Genomic DNA, 13,894 nt, shown 5'->3' on the forward strand with positions numbered 1-13,894 from the left:
CTAGCAATCATTCGTTCATAATAAAACAAACTCAGGGTCTTAAGGAAAATCTTGGTCATCTCCTTTTCTTCCAATGGAGGATTGATTTGAGCAACAAGCTCTCTCCACCTCTGGGCATACTCTTTAAATGTCTCTTTGTCGTTCTGAGACATAGACCTCAGCTGGTCTCTATCAGGCGCCATGTCCATGTTGTACTTATACTATTTCACAAAAGCTTCACCCAAATCATTAAATGTGCAAACACTTTCACTATCTAGCCCCATGTACCACCTCAAAACGGCACCAGTCAGACTGTCTTGGAAGTGGTGAATCAATAACTGATCATTATCAGTTTGCATTGAAATTTTCCTGGCATACATAACAAGATATCTAAGTGGACAAGTATTTCCCATATACTTTTCAAAGTCATGGACTTTGAACATCATTGAGATCTTAACTTTCGGCACTAAGTAGAGTTCAGCGACACTCTTACCGAACAAGTCTTTTCCTCTCAACGTCTTCAATTCCTTTCGCAGCTCAAGGAACTGATCCTTCATTTTGTCCATCTTCTCCTAAACATCAGGGCCCTCAGATGGCTCAGAATGGTAGATAGTTTCCTCAACACGAGCCAGAGTGTGAACGACTGGAGGCGGCACAAACATGACCAGGCTAGATGCCGGTATAGAAGCAAATGTGGGTGCAAACCCTTTAAGCATGAAATTTGGTGGCATTCCCCACGGGAGTCCAGCAGGCATAGTTGGACCGGATTGAGTAGTAGCAACAGGGACAGCTGAGGTAGCAACCTCTGAGATAATAGTCCTCTGAGGAGGAGGAGTGGCGTGAGTTTGAGAAGACTGATTCTAGGCAGCTAGAACAGACTCCATCAAAGCATTCAGGCAAGCAATCTCATCTTTTAGTTCTGGGTTCTCTTGCTCTAAGTGCTTCATGATTCAATGTAGATTGACGCGAGTGTTGTATCGGTGAGTCAGCTTGGTTGAAGCACAAAAGAATAACCGATAAAACATTTGGCGGAAAAAACCTGCTATGCAAATGATGCATGAAATACAATGTTTTGTTTATTTTTATTTTCAGGGAACATACTATTTTATATTGCAAATATATAATAACAATTTGATTGACCATAAAAATCTCTTTTATTCATATAATTTGGAAGGATTACACTGAGTACAATTTCAGAAACCAAAATACAAATATAAGAGAAAAGGAAACTAATCATCCTAAGGATCCCCTATCAACGATGTCAGATGATCTGGATGTAGGTGCATACTTCCTTCGGATGTGTCGGATTTCGGACTCAAAAGATGTCTTCATCTGAGCCTTCTCAAGGATAAGCTGACCAACAATTTTCTTCCAAGCACCGGAAGACTTAGGCATACTAGAGGAAGATGGACCCTCTGGCTCTCTCTGTCTCTTCACTGCTCGGTCTTCAAGAAGTTCAATAAGCGCGTCCTTGTCTTTCGACTCAAGCTGCAACTCCTCATGCTTTCGGCTCAAAGCATGGAACCGCTCTTCTCACATATCCTTCTCTTGCTTCATCTTGGAAAGTGCATCTTCCAACTCCTCTACATCTTGGTTAGGGAGAGCTAATGTCTCATCCACAACCATAGACATAGGTCTCTCACAAGCATAAGGCATCTTCAACTCCAACACTCTCTTCTTCACCCAAGTAGTGTAAGCCTCTAAAGCTACAGGACCAAGCTCGGATCTTCCTTTCCTATGCACATTATGCCAATCATGTACCATCTTTTTCTTCAAATGTTGGGGATCTTTACCCTCTTGATATAAAAGACCTTCTAACTGAGTGTTATTAGGTTTGTCTCTCAAGGGGAACCCAAGTTGACGATGAGCCAAAGCAGGGTTGTAGTTAATTCCTCCTTGTGTACCAATGAGAGGCACATTAGAGAATTTAGCACAACTGTCAATAACATCCAAGTTACTCAATGAAGAATCATACCAAACAATATCATCATAAGTGAGGGACATAAGTCTCTACGACCATGGTAAACATTGTTTGTTTTCCACAAAAGCAGGCGTTTGAGGCAAGTGTGAAATAAACCACTTGTATCGAAGAGGAACACAACACACAATAGTTCCACCACCTTTATAATTCCTTAGATGCAAATAGAAATACACATCACCCAACAGAGTAGGTACAAGATTCCCAATCAAGAAGATTCTAATGGCATTAACATCAACAAACCCATCAATGTTAGGGAACAAAGCCAAACCATAGATGAGAAACACAAAGATAGCTTCAAAAGCACCAACATTATCGGCTTGAGCAAAGGCATTAGCTTTCCCAATAAGGAACTCAGAAGTCAACCCAAATATTCCTCCCTTCTTCACCCAATGAGCCTCAATCTCAAACTTCTTTAGATGAAGAGCTTCAGCTATAATATGAGATCTGGGAATCTCCTCCAATCCACTAAAGGGCAACTTGTTAGAAACAGATATTCCCAAGAGATTGGCATACTCCTCTAACATAGGCATAAGCTGATAAACAACGGTAGAGAGGGTCATAGAACTAAACCAACACACTCAAGAGCCCTTCAATCACATCAGTAGATAACACAAATAAAAGCTTCCCATGACGTTGCTTGAAGTCCAAGGGATCTAATACAAAAGATGATAGCTTCCTTAGCTCTTTCAAATCGGGAAATCTAAAACTGTACTTCTTAGTGTTCCTTCGTCCACAATCCATGGTCTGAAAATATTTGCAAATAAAACCTCAATTTCTTGAAGTTATTCTTCGTGTGATGAATGCTATGATGCGCATGAATGCATGAATGCAACAATCACAAATAAGGGATCACACACAAGGTAAACAAACAAAGGTCAAGGGATGAATCAATTCATTGTCAAGATCAATCATCCATTTTGGTGGATTATGGTTTTTACCTTATCAACACCCAAGTTCCATTGATATTAACAAGACTTGATTGGATCAACCAAGAATCAAGGGTTTGTTGTGAGTCACGAGCATGGAGTCAGGTTAAGAACCATCCCAAAGGAGTGTACTAAGGATAAAAACCTGTAGATCATGTTCTAAAAAGTTCCCCGAGTCTTAATTCCATCTATCGAATATTACAGGTTTGGATGACTGACTCATCGACCCATAATATTCTCAAGAGAAACTCGTCTGAGTGTAGTCTCGCGTAATAATTGTTATCAAGTCTACACCTGAACAGTTTCCGCACTACGTCCTAAATAGGTCAAGTTGGGTTAAATGTTCTACGGTCCTCAGCTTCTTGGACCCCAAATCAGAGAAAGTAATGCCTAACCACAAATAACTTATGTGACATTAATAGCTCCAAAAGGGTCTCCACTGAGCAGATGGGTCTCAAGCCAACTTGTTAAGGACTATTCCACACAAGTCAAACATGACTATACCATCCTCCTATCTTAATTGCACTCAAGTTCGGGTTAGAACTTATCTCACCACTCAGAGATCACCAAGCACAACAAGCAAATTATATCACACAAACAACTATACAAACATCAAATATACAACTATATACCCATAAAAAGTAGGCTAAACCCACTGGAGACTACTCCCCAGCAGAGTCGCCACTTAATTTTTGTAGTGGTAAATTCATGACCATCAAGCTATGGATAAACTTAACGTCAATAAAACCAGAGTCGCCACCGCGCTTTTATTGTTTCCAAAGGGAAAGGGAAAAGTACGAACAAAACCCAAAGATAAGAAGTTTTCAAATCAAAACTAATAAAATGCCAGAGATTACAAGTAAGGGGGTTGGTTACACAGATGAAAGGTGTTAGCATCCAAAGTGTCGTAGGTACTCCTAGGGAGACCTTTTTTATGTGTGTATGTGTTTTTGGTATAAAATGATGTTTGCAATAAATAGAGCATGGGGATGAGAAAATAATTCATTAATTATACTTATGTGTTTGACAATACCTTCAGACTTGTGCCTATGTACCAACATAAAAATGAGGGATCAAAACCTTGTAGTTCGTGGTATCAATTTCAAAATGAGTTGGTTGCTTTTAATCAAAAGTTAAATTTAAAAGAGTCACAAAGGGCCTAAAAAGAATTTGAATGAGTGTTAGTTCTTTTTGTCTTTTGAAATTTTAAGTCAATAGGGTTAGATTCATTTGCAAGTTTGATTTAAGAAAAGAGTTTAAAAATGCAATGGCATAAGGCCAAAGTTTCTAATTTGCAATAAAGTCTAAATTTAGAAATCACAAGCAAAAAATATTTTTAAAAAGGGGGGAGAGATTTGAAATTTAAGAAGAATGGGAGGAGATGAAGAGACTAATCCTAAGCAAGAATTAAAAGTTAAGAGTTGAAAAGATCCGACCAATGGGATGCAATCCAATAGACAAGAATGTCATATAGAAACCCATTTTTCCTTTGGACTTTAAATCAAGCAATATCAATAAGCAAGTAGCAATATGAAGAGAAAGGCATCAAATAAAGATAGCCACATCCAAGCATGCAACTTCATAGTCTTCTTCTTAATCTTCCCATGTATCAGATGACATACTCCTTGAATGGCTCAGAATAAGGCATTAGACACAGGTTCAAAGTAACATTTGTATCAAGACCATGTAGCAGATGAACTCAAGTGGATCCCAATACTTATATCAGATGAAAGCTCAAATCACAATCACTTGGTTTCATAAATATTGACATTAGCCAAGTCCTTTTGCATAGGGAATGTTGCCTAATTCTAAGTCCAAGGCTCAGATCAAATCCAACAGTCCACACAAACATTTTTTAGGGTTTTTGTTGTTTATTAGGTATTTTAAGGTCCTAAGACCACAAACACAAACAAAATACTCAAACAAATATATACAATCACAATATATGGCTCAAGTGAGTAAAGTGAAAATGGCATAAACATAAACAAGTTAAATGATATGTAAAAAATGGCAAATGGAATGGTAAATGACTTGAATTTAAATTGCATAAAGTAAATGACTTAAAATTAAAAGCAATAATAATAAAAGTTAGTCAAATGTTAGTTGATTAGAAGTTAGTGGAGTTTTGCTTTTCAATTTATTAAGTCATTCTTTGGAGAACACTCAACCCTCTATTCACAAGCATGGATCCTTGAACCAAGACATCTTCCAAAGGAAGGAAAAAAGGCCAAGTTTCTATACAATACCATGAAAGGGGGGAGACTTACAATCTCACTTACTAGAATGTTATGCCTTTAGGGTCAAAATTTAGCGTTATGTTAAGCAATCGTAATTGGACTTATATAGAAGTCACAACTATCTGAGGCCGAGCAATAGAAATTTTGGTGTTAATGCATGTTAGAGATATGGTATAATGAACCATACTCCTAAAACATACCACATACAAAAAGAAAATGATCAAAGGATGGACCTAATCTCATCCATACTGGTATTGGTTCATCTAACATGAAGTTATTGATGAATCAATTAGCCTTAGGATATTGAGACTTCATTGGTCAATGAAAAGGATGGGATAGAATGGGATTGAAGATGAAGAGGAGGGGAAGATGAGACAAACACAAATTGGTCATGGGAGGAATTTTATCAAATTAAAATCACTCATTCATTTTGGGAGATGAAATGCACATTTCATCAATCCCCTAAATCCAATGATTTTGATCCAACAAAAGTCAAATCAACCTTGGCCAAGGCCCAAACACATAGTCAAACTTCACAAGTAAATAAAAATGGCTCAACATAATTTCTACACAATTAATGAATTAAAAATCAAATTAAAATGCATTTAAATTTAATTATATTTGATCAAAAACCTAAAACCTCCTCAAAACATCAAATAAATGGCCGAGATTTATCTTAGGTCAAACAAGGTCAAAGGACCTTTGACAAAAAAATCATAATTTTTGAAAGGTCAGAAGTATTTTAAATAATTAAAAATATACAAAAAAACAATTAATTCATAAAAAATATCAAAATTAATCCAAAAAATAATTTTAATTCAGAAAATGAAAGAGGAAATTTTTTTGAATTTTTTTGGTGAAAGTCCCATATTTTTTGGATTAAAAATGAAATTGATATGAATTAATTAAAAATAATGGATTAAATGAAATAATCAGAAATTCAAAAAAAGGAGATCCATTTGATCTCCCTCATTAATTGAGGTGGCAGATCATATGGATGGAAACACGCGTTCTACATGCGCTTTAGTCAACTGTCCCACACATGTGGTAATCAAAAGCAACACACAAGATTAAAACAATTCAGTTGGATCCTAGGGCTGAGATGTGTGACAATACATCACCGAAGTTAGGGCTCCGGTCTTCTTCTCCGGTGGACCTCACCGGACTGGTCCACCCTCAACCATCACCAAAATGAAAAACAAGGACATGGATTTAAAGAAAAAATGCTCAGGAGCTCGAATCTGACCTCAATTTTGTCCAACTCCAAGTATATAACAAGATACAGAGATTTGAATTTTGAGGATCATGAATTGAGTTTCTTCGATTTGACCTCAAAGCAACTCATTCTTCTTGCCTACATTGATAGGATTTCAGACAACCAAAAATCAACAAGAATAGTGAAGAATTGAGGGAGAATCGAAAAGATAAAAATTCACCTTTAATGGAGCTTCAAATTGGCATAATCTTGCTTTCAATTATGCTTGGCCTTGCTTCAGATGCTTGATGGAAGGGAAATGGATCAAATAAAGGGATGGACTCTTGGAGTTTCAATCTCAAAACAGATGGAGAATTGAAACTCAATTTTCAAAGAAAATCTTCAAGTTTATCCTTCAATGGTGGGGGTTTGAGGTTGCAGATTCAAAGCTTGGGCATGAGGTCCTCAATTCTGAGCAATGAGGGTCTTATTTATAGGCCATGAGATTGATTTCCACACACTTCCAATTTTGGCAAATTTTGAAATTCTCCCTTGCATGGTTGCATGGGCGTGTGCTAGGCCCATGAGATGATGTGATCTGATCCATAATTGTGTGCATCATGCTGAAATCATGTTAGAAGTCCATGCAAATGTGTGTGAAAAATGGAAGTTGAAATTATCCAAATGGTCCCTTACCTTACACCCATGCGCAATTACCTCATACTTTAGCCAAATGAAATGAACTTGGACTTTTTGGAAAGGTGAGATCATGGGGAACAACTTTCATGTTGAACACGTTTTCATTTGAAGCTTGGATAATGATGAATTTTGAGGTGGAAGTTTGGGAAATCAAACATATTTGAAAAATTTCTGAGTCCCAGGTCAAATGTTGACTTCTTCCACCTTGAATAACTTTTTCTATGGACTTCAAATGAAAAACGTTTCTTCATAAACTTTGTAGCTCTTTCAAAGCTATTCAATTTGGTCACAAATGTGACCTAATTTGGATTTATCATGAAGGATTTATGCATTTTAGAAGTTGATGAAAATCACTTGTTCAATGGTATTGGTCCAAAGTGACCTATAATGTTTCCTCTTGGCACATGCATTTGTAAGTTGAATTTGCACTTCCTCCAAACATCAAAGTTGAATTAGACATCTTGAATTTGATCATACAATTTGAATGGATTTTATCTCATAAACATTTAGAAAGTTATGGTCTTGGGAAGTTGACCTCCAAACTAGGGTTCAGACAAAATGACCTATAATCTTTCATCATAAAAAATGACTTTCCAAGCAAAAATAGCTCTAGACTTAAACATGAAAGTTGTTTGGAATGTCATTTTGAGTAATTGTTCTCTTGGAATAATTTTCATATGATAAAAATTGTAGCAGATAGAGTTTAGGGACCCCCAGTTTTGACCAGTTGACTTTCTCTTATCAACCACCATGAACCAACTTGCTAGATTGACATTCTCTTGAATTTTGGGACTCATGGAGGATAATATATGCATAATATGGTGTAATTTGAAGTATCCCTTGAAATATTTGATCAATTACTGAAGAAACTTATTGAAGAAGTCACACAAGATACCTAGATGAATTAGGGTTTCCAAGGCAAACCAACTCCAAACTCTTGATGATTTCTTGATCAAAATAACATGTGAAGATCATGGGGATCCATATATGATGCTTAGAGCCAATGTAAACCAATTCTTGATTGTGCTCCTTTCATTGAGGGTCTTAAACCCTAGATATGAGCTTGATAGAGCATAGGTGAGCATACACACTACCTATAAAAGCAACAAACTATACATTGACATATTTTTGGTATTTGGGTTAGTGAATAATGAAAAACAAAGTATTATACAATCAAGTTGTACTTGGTGATCTCTCCCAATGCAAACCCAGTGAATGAGGGGTAAGGAGGATGCCAAGGTGTGATCCCAATGCTAATGCATATGATGAGATAGCATGAGGGATCTTAGGGTCAAAATTAGGGTCTTACAAAGTGAAGGAATTTAAATTGCACTAAATTAAATGACACTAAAATAAAGTCAATATAAAGAGATGTTAATGAATATTAGTGGAAGAAGAAAAGATGTTTTAGTCATTTTTTAGAGAACACTCAACCATCCACTCACAAACATGAAGATATGAACCTATACACCATTCATGAGAAGGGCTGCAATTTGGATAAAATCAACAAGCATTCCACTATCTCTCACAAATGAAAAAAGGAGCAAAATCTTCACACAATGCCATGAGGAATAGGAGACTTACAATCTCACTTACAAAAATACTAATGCCTTTGGGAAAAATTTAACGATATGTTAAGCAATCGTAATTGGACTTATATAGAAGTCGCAGCTATTTGAGGCTGATCAATAATAATATTGGCGTTAATGCATACTAGAGACAAGGTATACAAGACCAAGCTCCTAAAGCATACCACACACAAAAATAAGAGGGGATGGGCCTATCTTAATCAAGCGCATGTTGATTCATCTGACACAGGGTCATTGATGAATCAACTAGCACATGATCCATGAGAATTCATTAGCCATGAGAGGATAGGGGAAGAAGTGAGATGAAGAGGGAGAGATGAAACGAAAGAGACCCCAAATTGGTCAAGGGATGAATCTCAGTTGATCAATACTATTCATCCATCTTGAGGGATGAAGTTTAAACTTCATCAACCCCCTAAATCCAATGGTATTGACCAAATTAAGGTCCAATTCAACCAAGACCAAGGACAAACAGAAGTAAAGTCAACACAAAATCAATATAAAATTTCATCAAAGCAATAAAATAATTAAACAAATTTTAAAGCATTTTTAAAATGAAGAAAATAAATTTTAAAGGTCAAAAACCTAAAACCCCTTCAAAACACCAAAGAGATGGTTAAGGGATTTATCATAGGTTAAGCAAAGTCAAAGGACCATTAACTAACTTTTTTGGCATTTTTAAAAATTCATAAGCAATTAAAAATCAATTAAAACAATTTAAAAATCACAAAATTCACCAAAAATATCAAACTTAATCCAAAAAATAATTTTAGATGAAAAAAAGGGGAAGAGGAAAATATTTGTCAATTTTTGGTGTTGGTCCCATAACTTTTGGATTAAAAATGGAGTTATAATGAATTTTGGAATAAAATGCTAATTAAAAATCAATTTAGAAAATTAAAATAAACAGAAAAAACATGGGCCATCAGATCTCCCTCATTAATTGAGATGGTAGATCTGATGGCCACAAGTGTGCATTCCATATGTGTCTCAGTCAACGCATCCACACAATTGATAATTAAAAGCAAGGGTCGGGATTAGAAGATGGGATCATGAACTGAGGGTGAGGGACAAGCCAACACACCACCGGAGCCCTAGCTCCGGTCATCTTCTCCGGTGAGGATCACCGGACTGGTCAGGTCAAAAGTTTCCATAAATTCATGGGTCATATACCATTTTAAAGAGAAAAATACAAGGATCACGAATATCACCTCCATTTCTTCCATCTCTCACTCTATAATCAGAAAAATGGAGATGAAAATTGAGGTGTTCAAACTGATTTGCTTCGAGTCAAACTCAAAATAACTCAGGAACATTGCCTACACTGGTAGGACTTCAGCCATCACAAAATTGAGTCCAGATCTTGAGAATCGAGGGAGAATTGAAGAGGTGAAAATTGAGAAAAATCACCTTCGGGTAGCAGCTTTGGAGCTTGGTTCTTGATGCAATTCCACTTAATTTCTCTTCCTCTTGCCTGCAGAAGTCCAACATAATGAAAATGGCAGTGAATCCTTGGAGTTTTTGTTCACAATCTTGAGTTGAACAAAAAATCGATTTCAAAGAAATCCTTAAGGTATTATCAATTCTAAGGTTATGGAATTGATTTGAAAAGCTGGGGCAAGGTTCCTCCTTTATTCTGAGCCAATGGTAATGTATTTATAGGCCCATGAAATGATGTTTGCACCCTTTACAAGTTTGAACCAAAAATAGCAATTCAAGTTGCATGGGTGCACGGGTGCATGTTCAGACCCAAATTATGATTGCAATCCACTCCAATTCATGCCAAAATGCTACTGAGGTCATCATATGAGGCCACGTAAAGTTGTACCGTGTTTGAAGTTTGAATATGGCCAAAACAATCCATGGAAATAACTCATGCACAAGTCCTTCATCTCTCATCCAAATGATGTGATCTTGGACTCTTTGGAAAGCTATCATTATGAGGAACAACTTTTATGTTGGGAATTTTTCAATTTTAATCTTGTAACATGGTGAATTATGATTTTGAATATGGAGGTATCAAACATACTTAGAAATTTTTCTAAGTTATAAGTCAAATGTACCCTATTTCCACCTTGAATAACTCTTGATGTGAGCTTCAAATGAACTTGGCTCCTTATACAAAGTTGTATCCCTTTCAATTATATTCAATTTGATCACAAATTTAGCACCATTTGGAGTTTGGATGATGGATTTATGGATTTTAGAAGTTGAGGACAATTGCTTGTTCAACGATGAGGACCAAAATGGACCTATAATGTTTCCTCATGGAACATGACTTTGCAAGTGGAATTTGATCTTTCTCAAAGAAGAAAAGTTGAATAAAAAATCTTTAAGTTAATAATTAAAATTATATCATATTCATATCATAAAAATTGAGGAAGTTATGACTCTTGGAAGTTGACCTTCCATCTAGGGCACAGACAAAATGGCCTATAATCTTTCACCATAAAAAATGACTTTCCAAGAAAACTTAGATCTTGAGGCCAACATTAAAGATGTTTGTAATGTCATAAAGAGTAAATTTTATTTTGGAATAATTTTAATATGACAAACATTGTAGGAGATAGGGTCTAGGAAACCCTAGATTTAACTAGTTGGCTTTTCTGGTCAACTTCCTTGAATCAACTTGCCCACTTGAAGTTATTTTGCTCTTTGGGGCTCATGGAGGATAATATATGATTATGATGATTTAAAATGAAGTATACCTTGATATATTTGATCAATTGTTGAAGAAACTTGTTAAGGAAGGCATACAAGATACCCAGATGAATTAGGGCTTCCTTGACAAACAAGCTTCAAACTCTTGATGAACTCTTGATCAAAATGACAAATAAAGAACATGGGGATCCATATATTATGCTTAGAACCAATGTGGGCATTTTCTTGCTTGATCTATTGCATTGAGGGTCTCAAACCCTAGTTGTGAGCTTGGTGAGGCACAGGTGGACACACACATTACCTACAAAAGAAACAAAACTACACTAGACATATTTTTGTATTTTGGTTAGTAAACAAAGAAAATAAAGTATGATACAATCAAATATACTTGATGATCTCTCCCAATGCAAACCCAATGAATGATAGGTGAGGAGAATACCAAGGTGTGATCCTAATGCCAACGTAAAGCTATGAGATGGCATGAGAAATCTTAGGGGTCAAATTTGGGGTCTTATAGATTGCTTATGAAGGTTAGATATTTCTAGAAAGTGATTTTAAAACTATTTTTGGACACGTTTATAGGTTTTGGATCCGGTTGGCCGAACGAAAGCCGGGAACCCTTTAACGTCAAGTTTTGCAACCAAAACCGCTTTTTAACTAAGTAAAAGAATATAATTTCCAAGAAAAGGTTTTTCTTCTTTATCGCAAGTGCACCGAGGTACGCGAAAGCGAGCAATATAAAGTAGAGGGTAAAATTCGGCTCCGAATACGCGAGAACTACGATTCCCTTTTAATTAATTCTTTTTCAAGGAAGAAAATATTATCCCAAAGGTAGTTCAGGTTAGTAGTAATAAGAGTATAATTGGTCAATTAGAGTCGCATTCCAGTATTACATCTCCGAATTCATTCAAGTTTATTATTTTATTTTTCTTATTCAAATATTTGTTCAGATCGCCTTAGATAAACACTGTAGCAATAGAAAATGATAGATTGATTGTTAGGTCTCTATGGGTTCGACAACCTTTTGTATTACTCTAATAGACTTCATATACTTATGGATACAACCCATCAAGTTTTTGGCTCCATTTTTGGGGACCAATTACATCAAATATCGTAACCCTGTTGTTACACCGTCTAGATTAAGGCATCCTTTTCCCGGTCAATACGGAGGACTCGCAGTACCGGAAATTTAGAAGACCCAATAGATGAACTAGAGAGATATGTACGTGCATGAATTTTGCTCCAACGAATCAAAAGAGTAATGGCAGAAGATCAATATTGTAGGCCACTAAAGGATTTTGCCTTACCCTCTAACGAAGAACCTCATTCAAGTATTGTTAACCCTGCAATCACATCTAACCAATTTGAATTGAAACCCGTTTTATTACAAATCGTACAACAAAACCAGTTTGTTGGTCTCCCAACAGAGAACCTAAACCAACACCTAAAAGTGTGCATTCAACTAGTTGACACACTAAAATCCAATAGTGATGCTCCTGAGGCGATATATTTATGTTTTTTTTTTCCTTTTTCCCTTAGAGACAGAGCAAGATCATGGTTAGATTCCCTCCCTGCCAATTCAATAATTAATTGGAATGACCTGAAGAAAGTATTCCTTGCTAGATACTTTCCACCAAGCAAGACTGATGTCCTGTGAAACCAAATCACCAGATTCGTACAACAGGATGGTGAATATCTTTTCGACGCTTGGGAAAGATAGAAAGAGCTATTAAGAGCTTATCCACACCATTAATTAGAACAATGGTTGATCATTCATACCTTCTACAACGGACTTCTCTACAACACAAAGATGACTATCGACGCTGCCGTCGGTGGTGTATTAATGAACAAACCATACCCCGAGGCATGCGAACTCATAGAATACATGGCTCAAGACCATTACCAATGGGGTACTGAAAGAGCACAAGTAGAGAAGAAAGAAACAAAATGAGGTATATACGAAGTTAACAACCTAGACCATATGAATGCCAAGATGGACGCCCTAGCCTAAAAGGTCGAAAGCTTAGTCATAAACCCTACAGCTACCGTAGCTGCAATACAACCTGGATGCGAAATATGTGGAACCCCAGGGCATATCATTGCCGAATGAAGTCTACTAGCTGAACCAAACCCATATCAAGTCAATTATGCTCAAGGAAACCCTTACCCAAACACTTACAACCCTGGATAGAGGAATCATCTGAACTTCTCTTACAAGAACAATAACTCTACTCTTCCTCAAAACAATGCACCTCAAAGACCACCAGTTTTCCAAGCCCAAAGACTAATTCAACCTATACAAGTTACCCCTCAAAAATCAAACCTTGAAAAGATCATGGAAAACTTAATTTCAGCTCAGACTCAGCAGAATAAAGAATTTATGAATCAAAACATTCATATTAATGAGTTGATTACACAACTAGGTAACAGAGTCGATTATGTGGTAACCCATAACAAGATGCTGGAAACCCAAATCTCTCAATTAGCACAACAACAAGCTGCTCAAGCTACGCCAGGAGGATCATTCCTTGGACAACCTCAACCTAATCCAAAATGCCATGATAATATTATTTCCTTGTGAATCGGAACTACATATGATGGACCTGTAGACCCTAGGTTGAACAATA

The sequence above is a fragment of the Lathyrus oleraceus genome, chromosome 4 (assembly GCF_024323335.1).
Source record: "Lathyrus oleraceus cultivar Zhongwan6 chromosome 4, CAAS_Psat_ZW6_1.0, whole genome shotgun sequence".
Lineage (NCBI taxonomy): Eukaryota > Viridiplantae > Streptophyta > Magnoliopsida > Fabales > Fabaceae > Lathyrus > Lathyrus oleraceus.